Source organism: Ambystoma mexicanum, chromosome 1q, assembly GCF_040938575.1.
Source record: "Ambystoma mexicanum isolate Mex_15411 chromosome 1q, UKY_AmexF1_1, whole genome shotgun sequence".
NCBI classification, from domain to species: domain Eukaryota; kingdom Metazoa; phylum Chordata; class Amphibia; order Caudata; family Ambystomatidae; genus Ambystoma; species Ambystoma mexicanum.
Genome location: NC_090922.1, coordinates 1,122,002,325 through 1,122,021,327, shown reverse-complemented (window position 1 = coordinate 1,122,021,327; position 19,003 = coordinate 1,122,002,325). Strand labels below are relative to the sequence as shown.

Sequence of the window (19,003 nt, the reverse complement as noted above, 5' to 3'; positions counted from 1 at the left end):
CTACCCGTGCCACCAGACGCGGCCGCCGGCCGGCAATCGCGGGTCCGCCGCCTCCGGATCAATTATGATTATTGGGTGCACCCGCGGCGCGTGCCATGTGCCTTTGTCTGCTCCAGGCCCCCGGGTGCCGTTCTCCTCCTTTCCCAGCGCCTTACGCTGTTCCCACGTCCTGGCTGGATTTTCGTCGGTGAAAAAACGAGTTTCCCAGCTGATACGCCGACGGCCCGTCTCACTACACCTCGCGGGGCATTCCGGCGTCTAGCTGAGTATAAACAACACGGAAATCTTCATATTAAAGTGCTTTTTTGTTGGCGGCCAGGCGAGAGCGCGACTCAAGCACGACTACTTCGGCCATATTGGATCTCCAGAACCTGGTTTTGAAGGAAGGGCAGAAAAGGAGTTTGAAAAGCAACTGGGAACAGATTCTTCTGAAGGAGAAAAACCTGAATTGCAAAGGATGGAAGACACGGTTAGGTTAATGGAATTTGGGCATCAAGTTTTCAGGTGTGTGAGCAAGGGGAGAAGCTGGGAAAATTGTTAGCCTGGTTTGTCCATTCAGATGGCATCAACAGGGTTCTTGCAGGTATTAAAGGGCTGAATATTATGAAAGGCATATGACGGAAATAAAGCTTTTGTTGTGTTCTATGAAATTGTATACCAGGCACAGAGGGACAGCTCAGGTTTGTCATACATATTCTGAATTGTTCTTCTGTCAAGTAAGCGACTGATGGAAGAGCAAAAGGAACTTGTTCAGGGAGATTTAACGGAAACAGAAATTGAGGCAGCAATTGGCTAAAATGAATGGGGGTAGGGGGCGGAAGACCCGAGGCCCAAATGATTGCCAGTGGAGTTTTGGAAAAATGTGTAAGACAACGTGGTTAACGCAATGTGGCACATGTTCTTAGAATGCAATGTGACTAATCGTTAGATGTTGTCGCTTCTCCCCAAGGGGGATCCCCTTCCCATGAGGCCAGGGAGGTGAGGCTGCTACCTGATAGTCCCCCTGGGGGTGGAATAATGAGGGAGAATCTCGTGGGGAAGCACCCGCCCCCGGGAGAAGGACAACCATCTAAGGTGTAGCCCCACACGCCCACAGACTATCTTCTTCTTCCACTGCTAATCTCTTTGTAGAGACCAGGTGTGATGGGTCAGAAATGCAAGGCAGATAACTTACTAAAGGTTTTTCACAAGTAACCATTTTATTAAATTATAAGGGTGAGATAAAAGCCTGACTTTACCTATCCTAACAAGGATTTCCCTGCCTATAAAACTAAGACTAAAGGAAAACAACAACATCAAAAAGGTATCTGTCCCTCATACTTTTACATACAATGAAATCATACAGGAACATATATGTCTGTTCAAGTTCAGCAAAATAGAAAATGATATTCAAATGCAAACTTTGTAACTAAATATCCTTGTAACCAAGGTCGGATCCCCTTCCACAAGTTCAATGCAGGATTTTCTAAATAAAAGTTCCAATTAGCAAAAGTTCTTTTCAATGGTTAAATTCCACTTCAAGTATAACCCAAAGTTCCTTTCAACATCCAAGTTCTGTTTCACTTGACACTTGGATTATTTACGGTTTAACAAAGTTCATCACTCTGCAAAATAAGGTTCCACAAACCAAGGTGGTGATGAGAGGGTTTGCCATTGCTAAGTCAAAGGGATTGCTAGGTGGGGTTCTGGCTGAACTACAAGCGGCAGAGATTGAACTAGAGAAGAAGCTGGAGGGAGATGAGGCAGATACGAAGGAAATATTTAGACTACAGCGGAAGTGCGCGGAATACTGGGACAGGCTCTGTAATTTAAACTATAAAAAATACATAGAAAGGCAACATTCGGGAGGAGATAAAACGGGCCGGCTCCTAGCGTGGCTATATAAGAGCGAAGCCCCCAGGTCCCCGATTCGGACTGTAACCGATGAGGAGGGTGAGACGGTGGATACTCAAGAGGGAGTAAACGGGGCATTTGCGAAATATTATACTGCCTTATATGAGGATGATGGGGAGAGCAACCAAGATGAGATTGAGGAAGTATTGGAGGACATAGGCCTGCCCAAGGTGAGCGACGAGGAAAGGGAGGAACTTGATGCACCAATCACTCTTGAGGAACTGAAAGAGACTGTGAGGCAGTTGCCAACTTGTAAAGCCCCGGGGGCAGATGGGTTCTCCAGTGAATTCTATAAAATGTATCAGGAAGAGGTGCTCCCACCCATGCTAGACATGCTTAACGAGGCGTTTGAAGTGGGACGGTTGCCGGAGTCGCTTAGGGAGGCGATTATTATACCGCTCCCCAAACCCAATAAACCAGGACATAGCTGTAGCTCTTATAGGCCCCTGTCGATGTTAAATCAGGACAGAAAGATCCCGACAGCGGTTTTGGCCAATAGAATGCGGAGAGTGATTGGGAAGTTGATTCACCCTGACCAAACAGGCTATGTCCTGAGTAGGAATATCACTCACAACCATAGACGACTCCACCGAGTAGTTGAATGGGGGTGTAGGCAAGATAGCGAAATGGCGATTGTGGCGCTGGACGCAGTCAAAGCGTTCGATTCCGTTAAGTGGCTGTGGCTGCTGGCGGCCCTGCGGGGGTATGGCATGGGGCCGGGCTACATTAAATGGGCTAGAATGCTATATAGCGAACCGCTAGCCAGGGTCCGTACGGGGGCAGTGGTGTCTGAGAGATGGCAGCTAGGCAAAGGCACTAGACAGGGATGCCCGTGGTCCCCGATGTTATACATCCTGGCCCTGGAGCCCCTGGCGATATACCTCAGGCATCAATATGAGCCGATTGGCATTGAGATAGGAAAGGAAAGACATCTCATCTCCTTATACGCAGATGATCTGTTATTGTATTTAATGTATCCGGAAGAGAATCTTCAGTATGTTTTGGAGGTGATGGAGCGGTATGCCAGACTGTCCGGTATAGCGGTGAACCCCCAAAAATCTAGCCTATTCCCGCTGGGGAGGTACGTGGGAAAGCCTGTGGAGAGGCTACCTGTGTTGCAAATTCCATGGGTGGTGGGCTCCTTCCGCTATTTGGGGATAGATGTATATCACTCCGTTGAGGAGGAACACAGGCGCAACACTGAAATTGCTATAGGAAAAATTGGGAAGTGCATGAGGTTTTGGGAGAGGTTGCCCCTTGCGATGATGGGCCGGGGGGCTATGCTTAAAATGGTGGTCCTGCCCCGACTTTTACATTATTTCAATAATATCCCTTATATGATCCCTAGGAAGTTTTTTGTTAAACTACACAGCCTGTGCAGGGACTTTTTGTGGCATGGCACCCGACACAGAGTTGCATTATGGAAGCTGCAGAACTTTTATGAGAAAGCCGTATTAAACTGCCTAACTTCGAGGCTTATTATGTAGCTGCACAACTGCAGTACGTAGCTAGGTGGCTCTCTGATGATGAGACCCCGGAACACAGATTGCTCGGGAGAGATTGTGCTCCTTTTTACTTGCGGGAAATGATTTGGGTGGCTAGCTCTGAGATGAAGGTGCGCCCTAAGATGTTGTGGTTGGGATGGAGCATGTGGCGCCGAGCCTGCCGAATGATGGGGGACCCTTTCCCTTGTGTCCCGCAGATGCCACTGGTCGCACTGACGAAGAGAGATGGGCAATTGAGGGTAATCATTAGGACTTATTGGGAGTCGGTGGGACTAGTCACCTTGGGAGACATCTGGCAGGAAGGGGCTATTATGGAGTTGGGGGAGCTTGGGACGATGTCGGACTGCACAGTGGTCAGTATGTTACTTACCACAGGATAGTACAGGAGATCCTGAGTAGGTGGCCCGAAGCCAGGTTGGCGGAGGAACCGAACACCACCGTCGAGGTGATATACGATACATCAGAGGGTGGACATGAAGTGTCCAGGTTGTACGAGATGCTGATGATTGGCATCGGGAAGGAGCTGGGATACTTGAGAGCAGAATGGGAAACAGAGATGGGAGCCCCGATGGAGGATGGGATGTGGGAACAGGCTTTGGGATATCACAAGAAGGTGTCGAGAAATGCCAGGTTTAAGCAACTACAGCTGTACATGACGCACAGGGCGTACATGACCCCTCGGAGAATATCAAGGTTCAGAAATGTTGGGCGCCAGGCTTGCCCTAAGTGTGACGAGGAGGACGTAGACATGATACACATGTTCTGGGCGTGCCCGGTAATTGAAGCCTATTGGGGGGAGGTGGCTCTGAAGTTAGCGGAAAAGGGGATCACACTTGCAATAGATTCGGCCTGGGCCTGCCTGTTGGGGGGGTATCCCAGAAAGCGGAAGCACAGACCTATTGGAAAATTAAAAGACCTGGCATATGTGCTTGCGAAGCGTAGGATCGCCATGGGGTGGAAGAAGTGTCACAGGCCGCGAGTGGAGGTGTGGTGGAAAGACCTGCAAAAATGGGCGGAGGCTGAAACAATTGTGTGGCAAGAAGCCAGTGGCGCTGGGGGTGAAGAGGAAATGGGTTCTCTAATGGCATGGAAACTGCTGATAGCCGAAATGTTTGGAGCGGCAGTGGCCTCAGCAGGATCCGAAAGCAGCGAAACCCTGACACATGAAACAGATATCGAGGGCAAGGAATAAACAGGCTCATATGGGGGGGGGGGGGGAGTGCAGTGTTTATGTTGTTTTAGGTTTTATGCTTATTTGTTGTTTGATGTATTGTTTGATCAAAATAATAAAATAAATTTAAAAAAAAAAAAAAGGTTCCACAAACTCCTGCTTCTCAAACAAAAAGTCCTTATTTCATACTTCCAATGAATATTTCAATAGAATAGAATTTCTCTTCTTTGGAAAAGACAACTGCTTCATAACACTTCTTTATAAACAAAACAATGTTTTCGTCAGGATGGTTTTTCCACAGTTCAAACAACTTTAGCGGCCTTGCCACATTCTTTCCACCACCACAACCTTTCACCACAATGTAGTACTTCAATGTCTTCTTCCTGGTCCACTAACCTGCCAGGACTACCACTAACAAGCCCTTTCCTGGTATACTCGCCTGCTAGGATAAAAACTTCTACCACTAATACAAGTAGTCTGTGATGAGGTTATCTTTAAACATTAGCAAAGTCTTTGACTTTCAGCAACTTAGGGATACACACATTATTCTATTTATTCCATTTATTCACTTGCCATATGTCCAACTGTTTCCCTTCGCTCTTGTAGGGGAGGCATGGTATCACAAGTATGACACGGACACAATGGGTACAATTTGTAAAACTTATTGAAGTTTCTGGGGTTGGAAAACTTCTACTCTGCACTATAACTAAGATGGGAGTAATCTCGACCATCAAACAAACAAAACAGTCCTAGTAGAGTCCGTCAAATCAAAATGGCCTATGCTAAGAAAGCCTAATGCCTGCCCTATCTATTGTACAAAAAGTGTGTATCAGGGAAATGTATGCAAAGGAAAAAACAGTGTTCAAACTAATAAAGGTAGCTAAATCAGCTCTCCTCCCCACATTAGACCCCACAGAGTTAAGCAGTCTCTTTATTAAGGATGACACACTCTGGCTTGGGTTCTTATCACAATAAACAGTTCCAAAACGTGGATCGAGGCCTGCCTGGCCTGCACGTTAAAGTCTTCATGCAGGTCCCCCTCTGTTGGGCTCAGACCTCTTCAAACACAAAGTTCATGTGGGTCATGTAAGGAAGGCATGGTATCAAACAGTGAAGACAGACACAAGTGATCACAGTTCAAGGGTGTTTTTGAACTTCAATGGGTTGGTTGAACACTTATCTAACCCTAAATCTAAGCATGGGAGCAAGCTACGACCATCAAATAATAATAACGTAGTCCTATTACCAATCCTTACCTCCAAGAACAAAATAGTGTGGGAAAATGATGTATGCAAAATAACAAAATGTCAATAAACAATATGTCAGTATAATAGAGCAGTTAGCTTTCCTTCCCCACGTTTTCAGAAAGGGACGAGGTGGCACACTCGAGCTTCGCACACACTCTGGCTTCTCTAGCACGAGGATGCATTTCAGAACATAGATATACAGGCCTTCTGCCCCAAAGTCTCGTTCTCAATAAAAGTGTCTTATTGGATGGCCACCAGGCCTCGCAGGCAAAATGGATGCCTGATCAGGCAGCTCCGGTCCGGTCTCTGTCCTACATAAACGAAATTTGAAGGCAGACACCGAGCCCCGGGACCCATGTCAGAGGGGTCCCCGAGCAGCATAATAGCAGCGGCACAACCCAGCCAAAGGAGAGAGACCCACACCCCAAGGGGACCGAGGAAGTCGCTACCAAAGCAGAGGCTCACCATACAGAGGGGGAGAAGGCCAAGCGACGGACCAATGGCGGCGCAGTGACCCACGGCTGCAGCAGTGAGTCCACCTGCTGGGATGAGCTGTAATGTGGCGGAAAGGGCAGCGATAAACAGAGGGAGCCCCCAGCGGTTCCGCTGGGAGCAAAAACAAGCGGCCGCATTGCGGGCCAGCTTCAAAGTAGCTAGAAAGCAGCGCGGCGAGGGGGATGAGGAGCAGGAGAAAGGCAGCTCCCCCGCCACGAACCCGCGAGGTACGAGGGCCCAAAAGGGCAACAATCCTCCCAGGACACAAAGCGAAACGGTGAGTGAGGGCTGAGAGGCAACACATGGCGGAGGAACGTGGCAGCCAGGTGTTATCCCCCAACTGGGCAGATAGGACGCAGGTGGCCCTGGCACCATACCGGTCCCCAGCAGTGGAGCGCATAAGCAGAGGGAGCTGGGTGGCCCCCGGTACACTGGTGAAAGGCCACAGAGCGGACCTCTGGGAGAGAACCAAGAGAGCAGCACAGCGAGGGCGGGGGGAGCAGGAGGGAAGTGCCCCCTCCACACACACCCGTGCAGCACGGATACGATAAAAAGATACGGCCCGCTCCAGGGCATCTGGCGAGGAGGTGTGTGGGGCAGAGAGGCACAGGGACACAGTGGGAAAAGCATGAGGAACACATAGGGAGCAGCCACAGACCGGCCAGAAGAAGTACACTGCAGAGGAACGTACAAGTCTGGCATGAACCCCTAAATGGTCAGTGGGGACAAGGGTGGGCCCGGAACCACACGAGACCCCAGCAGTGAGGCCAGGGAATGGTGCGAGGTGCCCCAGGAAAAAGCCACAGGCGACAAGGAAGAGCCAGGGAGAGAGGGATAGCCCCCCCGCACCCAGGGGGGGACACGCAACGCCAACCAAGACTGAAGTAGAGTCAGCAACATGGTGAGGCTGGTACCGGTCAGAGAACAGGAAGGAGGACATAGGAAACAGATCTGAGGGAGAAGGGCCCCCCCAAACTCCACCACACCCTGGTGTGAAAAGTGAACTGTACGAGGCACAGAAAGAAGAAAGAGAAGCAAGGGGGGGTGGCGCCACAGGAGAAACCCAACAACACTAGACCCCCACAAAGTGAATGAGCTGGAAGATAGCTCTCTCGAAGTTCCAGTACCTAGACAAAGGGGTAATGGCGGCAACAAAGGTGGAGGGAGGATCCCACCCATGTCCCATGGAAATAGGGACCATAAAAAGTGACATCCAAATGATACTAAAAGGAAATCTGCGGAATGCGCACAGACATTGGGGCAAAAGAGGCAGACCTATCCACAAAAGTAGTCACCCTGGAAGAAAGACTGGAGGGCATGGAAGCAAATCAAGCCTCGGCAGGAGTGGTGGAATCCCAAATAGAGATCCGCTTCCGGGACATTGAAAGGAGGTAATATGACCTAGAGCTCAAAGTGGACGATATAGAAAACCAAGAGAGGCGCAACAACCTCTGCTTTTTTGGACTAGAAGAAATAGAGGGGGATTCCATGGCTGGATTTGAAACAAAAATTCAAGAAATAATGGGGCTGGGCCGAAGGGCCAAAGAAGGTGAACAAGTGGCCATCGACCGGGTCCACAGGGCAGGAGGAGGTGCCAGGGGACTGCGATCAGTGCTTACAAACCTGCACTATTACCGAGACACGGTCGATATCTTGGACAAAGCAAGAAGAACGGGAGTCATTGACTACAAGAACTCTAAAGTGACTATCTTCTAGGATCTCTGAGCAAAAACCTTCCTGAGACGCAAGAAACGTGGTCCCCTAACACGGTGACTCCAGGAAAAAGGGGTGCGATACAGATGTGGATACCATTCGCACTGATATTTGAATTGGGGGAGAGAGAGATATCAGTTGATGCACAAGGAAGATATCAAAAGGGCCACAGAGGATTTAATAGAACATCCTCAAGACCGACTGGGGGAAGGTGGAGGGGTTGAGCCATCCAAAAGATGTGAACTTAGAGGCCCAAAGATGGATCATGGAAGACGCAAAACACAGGGGCCCAGGAAATTTCAGAAGCTCAACACCCCGTCTCCCAGACATGAGCCGACTGTTGAGTTTTGGTTCTTATTAACTTCAGAAAAGGTCAGACTTACTTAGTGTTAACACAGTGCAACTCAATGACATTATGATGTAACCAGATTCTAACTGGAATGTATTGCTGTGCTTATTCTGATTAGAATGCTTGTCTAAGTTTTCTTTTGTATGTAAAGGAGTTGGAGCCTGCCTCTTGAGGAGGGCGCCTGCTGTGTATTACTCTCCATGATACTTACAATAAATCTTCAATCAAGTGTGTGTTTGGTCGTGACTTAACATTGGCGACGAGGCTAGGGCACCCTGAGGACCCGCTCGTGTTTGGTTTGCCTTCGTACTCCTGCATTGCTGATCCAAGTCCTCCTAAGCCTCCCTCCTCCGACACAGCAGGCGAGAGGCAAGCGGAGGGAGCGGCTTATCCGGCGGAGGCCTGCGGCAGGCGGAGGAAGCGGCTAACCCGGCTGAGGTCTGCGTGAGTACTGCGCCCGCGGGTCCTGTTGGCTGCATTTGGGTGGCATTTGGTGGGTCACTGTAACAGCCCCCATTGTTGCGTCAAGCCCAGCAGAGTGCTGCCATTGGCTGGGATAAGGGTATTGGCTACTCCGGATCTCCCGTGTGACTCTCTGTGCTAGTGTGAAAGCTCGCCAAAGCCCAGCTTCATCCACACATTACCTCAAGTTTATTTAAGGGGGTACACGCTTAACAAGTTAAAAGGTTGTTCTTAAACACCTGAGTTTGTGGCTCCACAGCCAACCACACACATCCCAGCTTCCGGATTCTATTGTGTGCATACAGTGTTTCTGTCCAAGACAAGACATGACCTCTATTCCACCTCCTCTTCCTTTTGTCAGCGAACCAGGCCGTCCTGTCATCCCATGGGATCGGTGGAAAGATGTATTTGAGAACTATTTGGTGGCCATGGGTGGGGACAGATTTCCCGCTGCGCGGAAGAAAGCTCTCCTTCTTCATAATCTCGGCACTGAAGGGCGCAGAATTTATGATGGACTTCCTAGAAATAGAGACCTTGAAGCTGGTGATATGGATGAATACTCATTTGCCCTCAAACAGCTTCGGGACCACTTTGAACCAAAGAAGAATGTCAGTTTCGAGCGGCATAAATTCTTTCAGAGAGTTCAAGAGAAATCAGAATCTGTGGAATCATATGTTGCCTGTCTCAGATCATTAAGTTATACGTGTGAGTTTGAGCAGCTAGCAGATTCTCTCATCAGGGACCAACTAGTCAGATGCACAAATAATCCAAGAATTCAGGAGAAGCTACTTGCAAAAGATATGGTCCTTCAAGAGGCAATTGAGATGGCGAGAAGCATTGAACAAACCTCGGAGTATGTCAAGGAACTCAAGATTGACAAATCAAATTCTGATCAAGCCTCGGTGTGTGTGGTGGATCAAAAGAGGAGGGGCAATTACTCTACGATAAGGAAAGGAGTTTGGAATGCGAAAGGCATGTGTTCTCGCTGTGGCAGCTTCAGACATGGAATGAATTTTCCCTCATGCCCTGCCAAGTATGCAGACTGTTTCAGATGTAAAAGCAAGGGTCATTTTGCAAATGTGTGCAAAAATAAATCAATCAACTGTGTGGAACCCAAAATGTTAGATCATGAGGAGGGTGACATCAAGGCAGGATACCATGTTCATCAAACTTCTACCATACAAGAGATGACCCCTAAACATGTGTTTCAGATTTCGGAATTGTCCACTAATAATAAAGGCCCTGTGGACACGTTCTGGATTGATGGGGTTGAACTCTCAATGAAGGTGGACTCTTGTTCACCATGGTCTATCATATCCAGGGACACATTGAGAAATGTTCTAAAACAGGATGATGCCGTTATTCTTCCCACCAGCATTAGAGTATGTGGATATGGAAATTCTGATATAGATATCGTCGGCCAATTCTCTGCAGGAGTATGCTACAAGGGTAGAAACTGTGAAGCGACATTCCTTGTGGCGGAAAAGGGAGTTTCCTTACTAAGATGGGAAGAACAGAAGAAATTGGGTATAGTAGTACAAGCCAGTGCATATGTGCCAGTTACAATTGCCGAAGTGGGGGATTTCTGGATGAAGGAATTCCCTGAAGTGTTTTCTGAGAGACTTGGCAAACTCAAAAACTTTGAGCATCACATTAGATTGAAAAATAATGCTCAACCTGTTGTGCATAAGGTTCGCCAAGTGCCATTGAAGATGAAGGCGCAACTTAAAGAAGAACTTGACAGCCTGATGGTCAAAGGGGTTATTGAACCGGTAGTAGCTACAGAATGGCTGTCCCCCATCGTTCTGTTTACTAAAGCCAATGGCAAAATGAGGTTGTGTGTCGACTTACGCAGTCTCAATAGGAACATTGTAGTTGAAAGACATCCCTTGCCGAACATTTCGGAAATTCTGTCCACACTGGGAGAGCCTAAACTGTTTTCCATTATTGATCTTTCTTCTGCATACCACCAGGTCCCGTTGTCTGAGGAGTGTCAACAGTTAACTGCATTTATTACTCCGGAAGGTGTTTTCATGTATAAACGTATGCCCTTTGGCTTGGCCTCAGCAGCATCTGTCTTCCAAAGAGTGATGGAAACAGTACTCAAAGGCCTTAGCAACGTAACTGTATTTCAGGATGACATTCTTATTTTTGCCAGGAATATTGTTGAAGATGACAATGCTTTAAGATCTGTTTTAATTAGACTTAAGGATGCTGGGTTAACTGTACAAAGAGAGAAATGCAGAATTGCCATGACAGAAGTAGATTATTTGGGGCACAAGATTTCTTGCAACGGAATTTCTCCTAGAAAGTCCTTGGTAGATAGCATTGTGAGTGCTCCCCAACCCCTTGATAAGGAACAATTGCGGTCGTTCATGGGGTTGGCGGAATATTATCACAAATTTGTTGAGGGGTTCTCCAATATATCGTCTCCTTTGAGAGATTTATTGAAGAAAGGTTCCAGATATGTGTGGTCGGATGAATGCCAGAAAGCCTTTGACAAAATTAAAGAGGGCATAGTAGAAGCACCCTCTTTGGGTGGGTTTGTAGTTGGAAGGAAAACCGTGCTTGCTGTGGATGCGAGCATGTTAGGGCTCGGGGCCGCCCTTTTTCAGTATGAAGGGAGCATTGAACATGTCATAGCTTTTGCCTCCCGGCCACTGAGAGGAGCGGAGAACAACTACTCTGTGGTAGAGAGAGAAGCTTTAGCAGTGACATGGGCAATAAGCCATTTCAAATTCTTTCTATGGGGCCAATCGTTCACTGTAAAAACAGATCACAAACCTTTGGTTCAGTTGTTGGGCAGTGCTGACTGGACTAAAGGTTCGCCCAGGATATCCCGGTGGATGATTGAGTTGTTGGCATATGATTTCAGGATGGTGTATGTACCTGGTGGTGAAAATGTAATTGCTGATTGTCTTTCAAGACTACCGGTTCAGGCCAAAGATTTCAAGAATGCGAATGTGGAGCCCACTGTTAGCATTTGTGAAATGGTGCACAATGCTATAAGTAAAGAGGAATGGGTGTCTGCTGATAAACTGGATGAAGTATTGGGCCAAGTAAAAGTCTGGGTCAAAGCATGTTGGCCCAGAAAGGATCTGGTGGAGAGGAAGTTTGATGCGTTTCAAAATGTCAAGGAGGAATTGAATTTGTCGGAGGACGGGTCTCAACTCAGAAAAGGGATGAGGATTATTCCGCCCTATGAAACTAGATCCAAGCTAGTGGACATAGCCCACCAGGGCCATCTGGGGATGGGGGGCACTAAAAGACACATAAGGCAATCATTTTGGTGGCCAGGGATAGATAGTGAAGTGGAGAGATGTGTCAGAAAGTGCAAGGAATGTGAAAAGAGCGATAAAAGTAAAGTTGTCAGGGATACCCCGTTAAGGCCGGTTAGTGTCCCAGCAGAGCCTTGGAGGAAGTTAGCAGTGGATTTGATGGGACCCATTCAGGAATTAGGTGGAGATTTCAAATACCTCATTGTCCTAGTAGATTATCACTCAAAATGGGTTGAGTGGAAACCTATAAGGGAGGCAACTACTTCACAAATGATCACTTTCTTTGAGGAAGTGTTTTACAGGGAAGGGTTTCCCTCAGAGCTCATCTCAGACAATGGGGTCCAGTTTTGTTCGGACAGAATGGTGGAATTTTTTAATATATATGGTATCAAACATTACAGGACAGCATTGTACCAACCCAGAGCGAATGGCTTGGTTGAAAGAATGAATAGGTTTCTTAAGGGTGGATTACAGTTGGCCATGGCATCTGGATTGAAGTGGCAGACGGTTCTTAGGGAGATGGTCTGGAACTACTGTGTAACGCCACACTCTGTTACTGGTATCTCACCTTTTTCATCTCTCAAGGGTAGACACCCTGGGACAAGGTTGTGTCCGGGTTGGCTAAACCTAGCGAAGAGTATACATGTTGACAGAGAAAAAGTCATGGATCTAATTAGGGAGACTCAGAATGAGTACAAAGTTCGTTTTGATGCTAAAAAGTCTACTGGAGGATGATTTGGTCTATTGGGGACTGGGCGTACATCAAAAATCCCAGAGTATCTCCTAAATGCATCACTAGTAAATTTATCGGTCCCAAGAAAATTGCAGCCATAAGGGGGAATGTTGTTATAATGGAGGGTGGTGAATGTTGGGCAATGTCTAGACTTGCCAAAAGCAAGAAGGTTGCTAGTGAAGGTAGTGAGGAGCCGGACCAGAATTTGTCTTATGAGAAAGAAGCTCTAGTGCCTGTATCTAATGCAGGTAGAGTAGAGAATTTTGAGAGTGACCGCTATATTAACACTGATAGTGGTGTGAAAGCAAACAGAGTGAGGTACAGACCAACCAAGTTAAATGATTATTACTTGGGTTAAATGTTTCTGTTTAAGGGAAGGAGATGTGTTGAGTTTTGGTTCTTATTAACTTCAGAAAAGGTCAGACTTACTTAGTGTTAACACAGTGCAACTCAATGACATTATGATGTAACCAGATTCTAACTGGAATGTATTGCTGTGCTTATTCTGATTAGAATGCTTGTCTAAGTTTTCTTTTGTATGTAAAGGAGTTGGAGCCTGCCTCTTGAGGAGGGCGCCTGCTGTGTATTACTCTCCATGATACTTACAATAAATCTTCAATCAAGTGTGCGTTTGGTCGTGACTTAACACCGACCTGAAGGGATATGCCTCACCTGGATATCAATGGTTCAGACTAGGGGGCCCAAGGAGCCCAGGAAGCAAGACTCTGTTTTATGGTTTAAAGTTGTGTTTCCGGTGGGAGGGTGGAGGCGAAATATGGGAGGGGGCAATACACATAGTTGAGAAGACAGAGTTGTTGTCCATTGCCATGTTACTGTTTGAGTTGTTCATTCCAGGCAGCATGCAGGTGAGGCTAGCATAGCATTTTAAACTTGCTAAATTGTGAATTTGTAAACTTTCTTACCAGTGCTTTCAGCGCCGTTGTTTCTCTGTTTCCACTCCCCTGCCTGGCATCGACTTCCTTGCTCCGGATCCCTCCCCTTCACAGCCCGCCCTCCTCCCCTGATTGGCGGTTTGCTGGTTATCTTTCTACTTCCCAGGGCAGCCCCTGCGGCTAAGGGCCCCTAGGCAAAGGGCGGCTCCTTCAGAGACTGCTCCAGCTTGTGTCTGCAGGTGTCAGCAGGAAGAAGCCAGTTGCCAGCCGTCAACCAACAGCGACTAGTAAGGTGGGAGTGGCCCGGGTTAGTTATATAACCTGCACTCTACGCTGACAACCCTGCCTCAATGCAGATAGTCAGACCTGGTGTGTTCAAACTTGCATAGTGAAAGTATTTGAAATTGCATTGTGAAACCTAGACCTTTTTCCACTTAGGCAGGACTCTCAGACGTAGGTGTGTTTTTCCCCAGTATCGAAACGACACTGTAATAGAAGTGCCACTCTGTGGTTACATTTTAGCATAGCATTCATGTAGCATACTTTCTACAAGCGTCTGAGCGCCTGTCTTCTTGTCCAATTGTCCACTTGTCCCATCATCCCTGTCTCGTCCGCTTGTGCCCCTCCCTGCGCCCTTCCCTAGAATTCTCCCCGCTCCTATTACCCCCCTGCCTCTTCTCTCCTATCCCCACCTACTCTATGGTGCTCTCTGTCTCTCCTATCTTTTCTAACTGCTTCTCTATCGACTATCCTGCTCTCCTCACTAAATCTGGTAGGAAGAAGTGGTCTCCAGCCCAGGCCGCCCTATCGCTGACACCTATACCAGTGCCTCCTCTAGGCAAACCCTCACCGACATCCTCTTTGTCGTTCCCTCGCCAGACCTATGGACTCTTCATATGGTCTCTGTGCTTTCTCCTCTCTCTTCTTTTCCCATTAATGGTGGCACCCGGTGGGAGGCCCTCCTGGCCTCCTTCCACTCCTCTAAGGTCATCATTAATGTTTACTTGTACGGTACCATACTGGTCCAAGGCCCTCAGGCCACTCTTCTCATCTTTGATAGATGCTTCCCGCGCCTCAGCAATTTCCTTCCTTCTCCTGCTGTCCCCCCTCTTCCAGCCAGGGCTTCCTTGCCTCCCCCTGCTGTCTCTCTCCTCCTTGGCTACCTTGCCCTTTTCTCCTTCCTCTTCTGCCCCCCCCCCCGGGCCTTGTCTACACCTCCACAGGGCGTACCCCTGATTTGTACCCCTCCCCGGAAGTCTTTCAAGGGTGGCAACCTTCTCCATATTGCCACTCTAAACTCTCGCTCTGCTGTCAAACACTCCTCTGACATATCTGCCGCCTCCTGGATGAACTCGAACTTGATGTCCTCGGTCTCACCGAAACATGGTTCACAGCCTGCTCTGTCACAAGCTTTGACACTCTCCTCCCTGACTGCTAAAAGATCCTCTCCGCACCCAGGTCCAACTGCTATGGAGGGGGTGAAGCCCTGATCTTTCCCAAGTGGATTTCTGCCTCCCTCATTCCTACGCAGGCCTACTCCTCTTTCGAATGCCTCGTCTGCAGGCTCCCTCTCTCTCCTAGCCATTCACTTACTGTGGCTACTATCAATCGGCCACCTGGTCAGATCTCCGCCTTCCTCTCTGAATGGGCAGACCTCTCCTCTTCCCTCCTGGTCTCAACCACTCAACTCCTCCTTCTTCCTTGAGACTAACATCCACCTGGATGCTCCTTGTCCTTCCTCTGGACTCTTTTGCGACCTCTGCGACTCTTTCTCACTCTCTATTTTGTCCTCGGGCCCGACTCACTCTGCAGGGCACACTCTGGATGTTTTGATCTCCTCAAACCTTCCCCTTTCTATCCCTCTCACCACTCCTCTCTCCTGGAGTGGTGAGAGGGATAGCTCACCCTCTCCACCCCTCAGGCCAAGCCAACTCAAGCACTGTCACCCACCTACTCGGTCATCCGGCCCATGAAAAGTTTATCAGTTGAGGCTTTCGCCGCCACTTTCTCACCGCCCCCTTTGGCTGACTCACACTCTGACACATCCCTTTCCATGCTCCACTCTGCTATATCTGACACTCTCGATGTTCTTGCCCCTGTCATGAGGATCCGCCTGAAGCCCAAAGACAAGTGCAACTCCTAGTACGACTCAGACCTTGTCACCCTCAAACGCAAGTGCAGGGTGGCTGAGAGGAAATGGCGTACTTCTCGTACATCCTCTGACAAACTGGCCTGCCGCCTGCTCAAAAGGCACCGGCTCTCTGTCTGCACCAAGAATAGAGCTCAAATCCAAGCTCGCATCTCTGCGGCATCTAACAACTTGTCCGAACTATTTCAAATCTGCAAAGAACTTGCCAATCCTGCTGCAGTCTCTACCTCTCCTGTCCCTTCCCAGGCCCTCTGTACGGCTTTGGCTTCGCATTTCATCTCTAAAACTCAGGAAATCCTGTCCCCTCTCTCTTCCTCCCCCCCTCCTCCCTCTACTCCCTGCTCTTCCTGTGGCCCTTCTTCAGCCACCTATCCTCCCTCCTTCTCTGCCTTTCCCCTGTTCTCTCCAGACAAGGTTTCTTGACAAGTCCGATCTATGAAAGTCTCGTCAAAACAGGTTCACCCCTGTTCCTTCAAAACCATCAAGGACCACATTGACTTCCTGGACCCTGCTCTAGACGACTTCTACAACCACTCCTTCGCCACTGGAGTCTTCCCATCCCCTTAAGCACTCTCTTGTGCCCCCTCTTCTTAAGAAACCCTGTGGCGACCTGTCCTACATGGCTAACTATTGCCCAATCTCCATCACTCCTTTCGTGGGCAAACTCCTGAAAAAGCTGGGCATCTCCCAGCTCAATCTCCATACTGAATCTGTTGGTTGTTTTCATAATCATCAGTCTGGCTTCAGAGCTGCCAGAAACTTGGAAACGGCTCTCCTGAACATCCGTGAAGACTTGCTCTCCAACCTTGATTCCAACACCCCCTGTGCCCTCCTCTTACTTGATCTCTCTTCTGCCTTTGACACGGTCAATCATGCCCATCCTGCTCAACCGTCTGCGTGATAACCTGGGTATCACCGGTCAGGCCCTGGCGTGGCTGACTTCTTTCCTCTCCGATCGACCCTCACAGGTCCAACTTGGGTCCTTCCTCTCCTCTATCTCTACCTGTGGTGTTCCCCAGGGATCTAACCTCTCTCCGTGGCTGTTCAACCAATGCCTGGCACTTCTTGCCCACCGCATTGCCGCTCTCTGCCCCAACTTCCAGTGCTATGCTGATGACACTCAGCTCATTTTCAGGCTACCTTCAGCCACCTCGTCTCCTTCACTCATCTCTGAATGTCTGTCTGCTATCCAGGAGTGGTGTGCCGCCAATGATATCTGCCTTAATGCCAGTAAGACTGAGATTCTCCTCATTGGCACAGCTGCTCCCTCCTTTCCTGTCACTCTCTGGCCGGCCTCTCTTTGTCCTCCTCCTGCTCCCACCTGCGAGGCTAAAAACCTTTGGGTCATCTTCGAATCCAAACTCTCCTTCTCTCCTCACATCTCTGACGTCTCTAAGAAGTCTCACTACCAGCTGCACCACCTTAGAGGTATTCTTCCTTTCCTCTCCTTCCCCCAGAAGCATATTGTCTCCAGATCTCTCATTCTCTGTAGGCTGGAATATTGCAACAGCCTCTTTCTAGATCTACCTGCTTCTACTCTCCGCCCTCTGCAACTCATCCAGAATAGGACTGCGAGACTTGTCCTTGGCCTCAAGCCCAGGGATTGTATCTCTCAAGGATTGAAATCTCTGCACTGGCTCCCAGTGGCTGCAAGGATTAAGTTCAAAACCCTCTGCATTGTCCACTAGGCCTTCTGGGGCCTAGGGCCTCAATACCTTCAACTCTCTCTTCCTAAATATCTTCCTTCTCAAGCTCTTCGCTCATCTGCCTCCAACGCCCTCAGGGTCAGTCGCTTGTCCAAGCAACGAGTTGGTGGTAGATCTCTTTCTTTGGCTGGGGCCTCCCTCTGGAACAGCCTCCCTGAAACTTGAGGAGAATCATCTCTGGTTCTGGAAGCACCTCAAAACCTTCATCTTTGCCTCTGCTGTCTCTCCTCCTCTTGAATTCCTGGCTGAAACCTAAACTGCACTGGTTATCTGGCCACCCTCTGATCTCGGGCCCAGGTCACCTCCCCTGCCAGTTGCACACCCGCACTGCCTCCCTGGCAACCCCCGCACTTGGGGAATGTTTTCTGTATCCCTACAGTCCCCCTACCAGCTCTTATACCTGATGTCTGTACTTACCATTGCACTTGCCACCAGCTGGCCTTATTTTTTATTTATTGATTTATTTATTTATTCTATGTATCCCATGTACTGCACTGTCCCCTCCCTCTTGCCCCCGCACTTTTCCCCTTCCCGCTTCCCATGCACTTGCCCAATCTGAATGACAACTGGCCTAATAAGATCGTTGTCTCTGTCTCCCTCTATTCCCCCTCCCTTGCCTCATCGCGCCTTGAAACATTTGTGTATAGGCGCGTTATAAATGCCATATCATATCACATCATATCAACAGGGGGACGACATCGGCGAACCATAGACCTGGTACCAGGGGAAGGGGGGAATTGATAGAAGGGGCTCATGCCAGCCAGGCAATAAGGGGTAAAGGGGTTGGGCAACGCTATAAAAATACGCGATTGGGAAAGTTCAAAAATATGGTGAAAGAGAGAATAGAACAGGGACCACCAACTTGGTGGTTCGGTCATAAAGCCAGGACACACAACAATGGGAGGCCGAACGCCTCAATGGGGAAAAGGGTGGGCAGGGGGTAGGGGGGCAAGGCGGCAGGAGGGGGACACATAGGGGAATAAGCAACATGAGCAGAACTCACATCAATAAAGAGGAGGGGGTATAGATAAATGAGGGGATGGTAAAATGCAGTACAACTTCACAACCAAACCGGAGGAAAGGTCAAACTATGGGTTGGCGCACAGAGAGAAAGCGAAGAAGGGGAGATGGTTGACCAGAAAATGGCAACGCTAAATATAAAGGGATTAAACACACTGAACAAAAGATCACTCACCTCAAATATGCTCTGCAAAGCCAACACACCATGCTTTTCTTACAGGACACATACTACAGGCGGGAGGAAGAACGTCCCCTCAAGGGACGAGCGGTGGGACAGATCTTCTGGGCCTCACCTAAGACAAACAAAAAAGAGGGAGTGGGAATTGTCCTATCAAAAACCATGCAACTAAGGGAGGTGCAGGTTAAGAGGGGCTTTGGTGGTAGGTTGG

General features: G+C 48.7%; 1 protein-coding gene across 4 annotated transcripts in view; it reads right to left on the bottom strand.

Annotated features, from left to right (window-relative positions):
• HENMT1 (HEN methyltransferase 1) overlaps positions 1-19,003 on the bottom strand; it is a 763,672-nt gene that overhangs the window by 543,107 nt on the left and 201,562 nt on the right. Inside the window, exon 2 of one of the 4 annotated variants that reach the window (XM_069641868.1) lies at positions 18,790-18,907. The exons of the other annotated variants lie outside the window; for them this stretch is intronic. The gene's annotated coding sequence lies outside the window, so the exon portion shown is untranslated. The remainder of the gene's footprint in view (positions 1-18,789; positions 18,908-19,003) is intronic. 4 annotated transcript variants of the gene reach the window in all.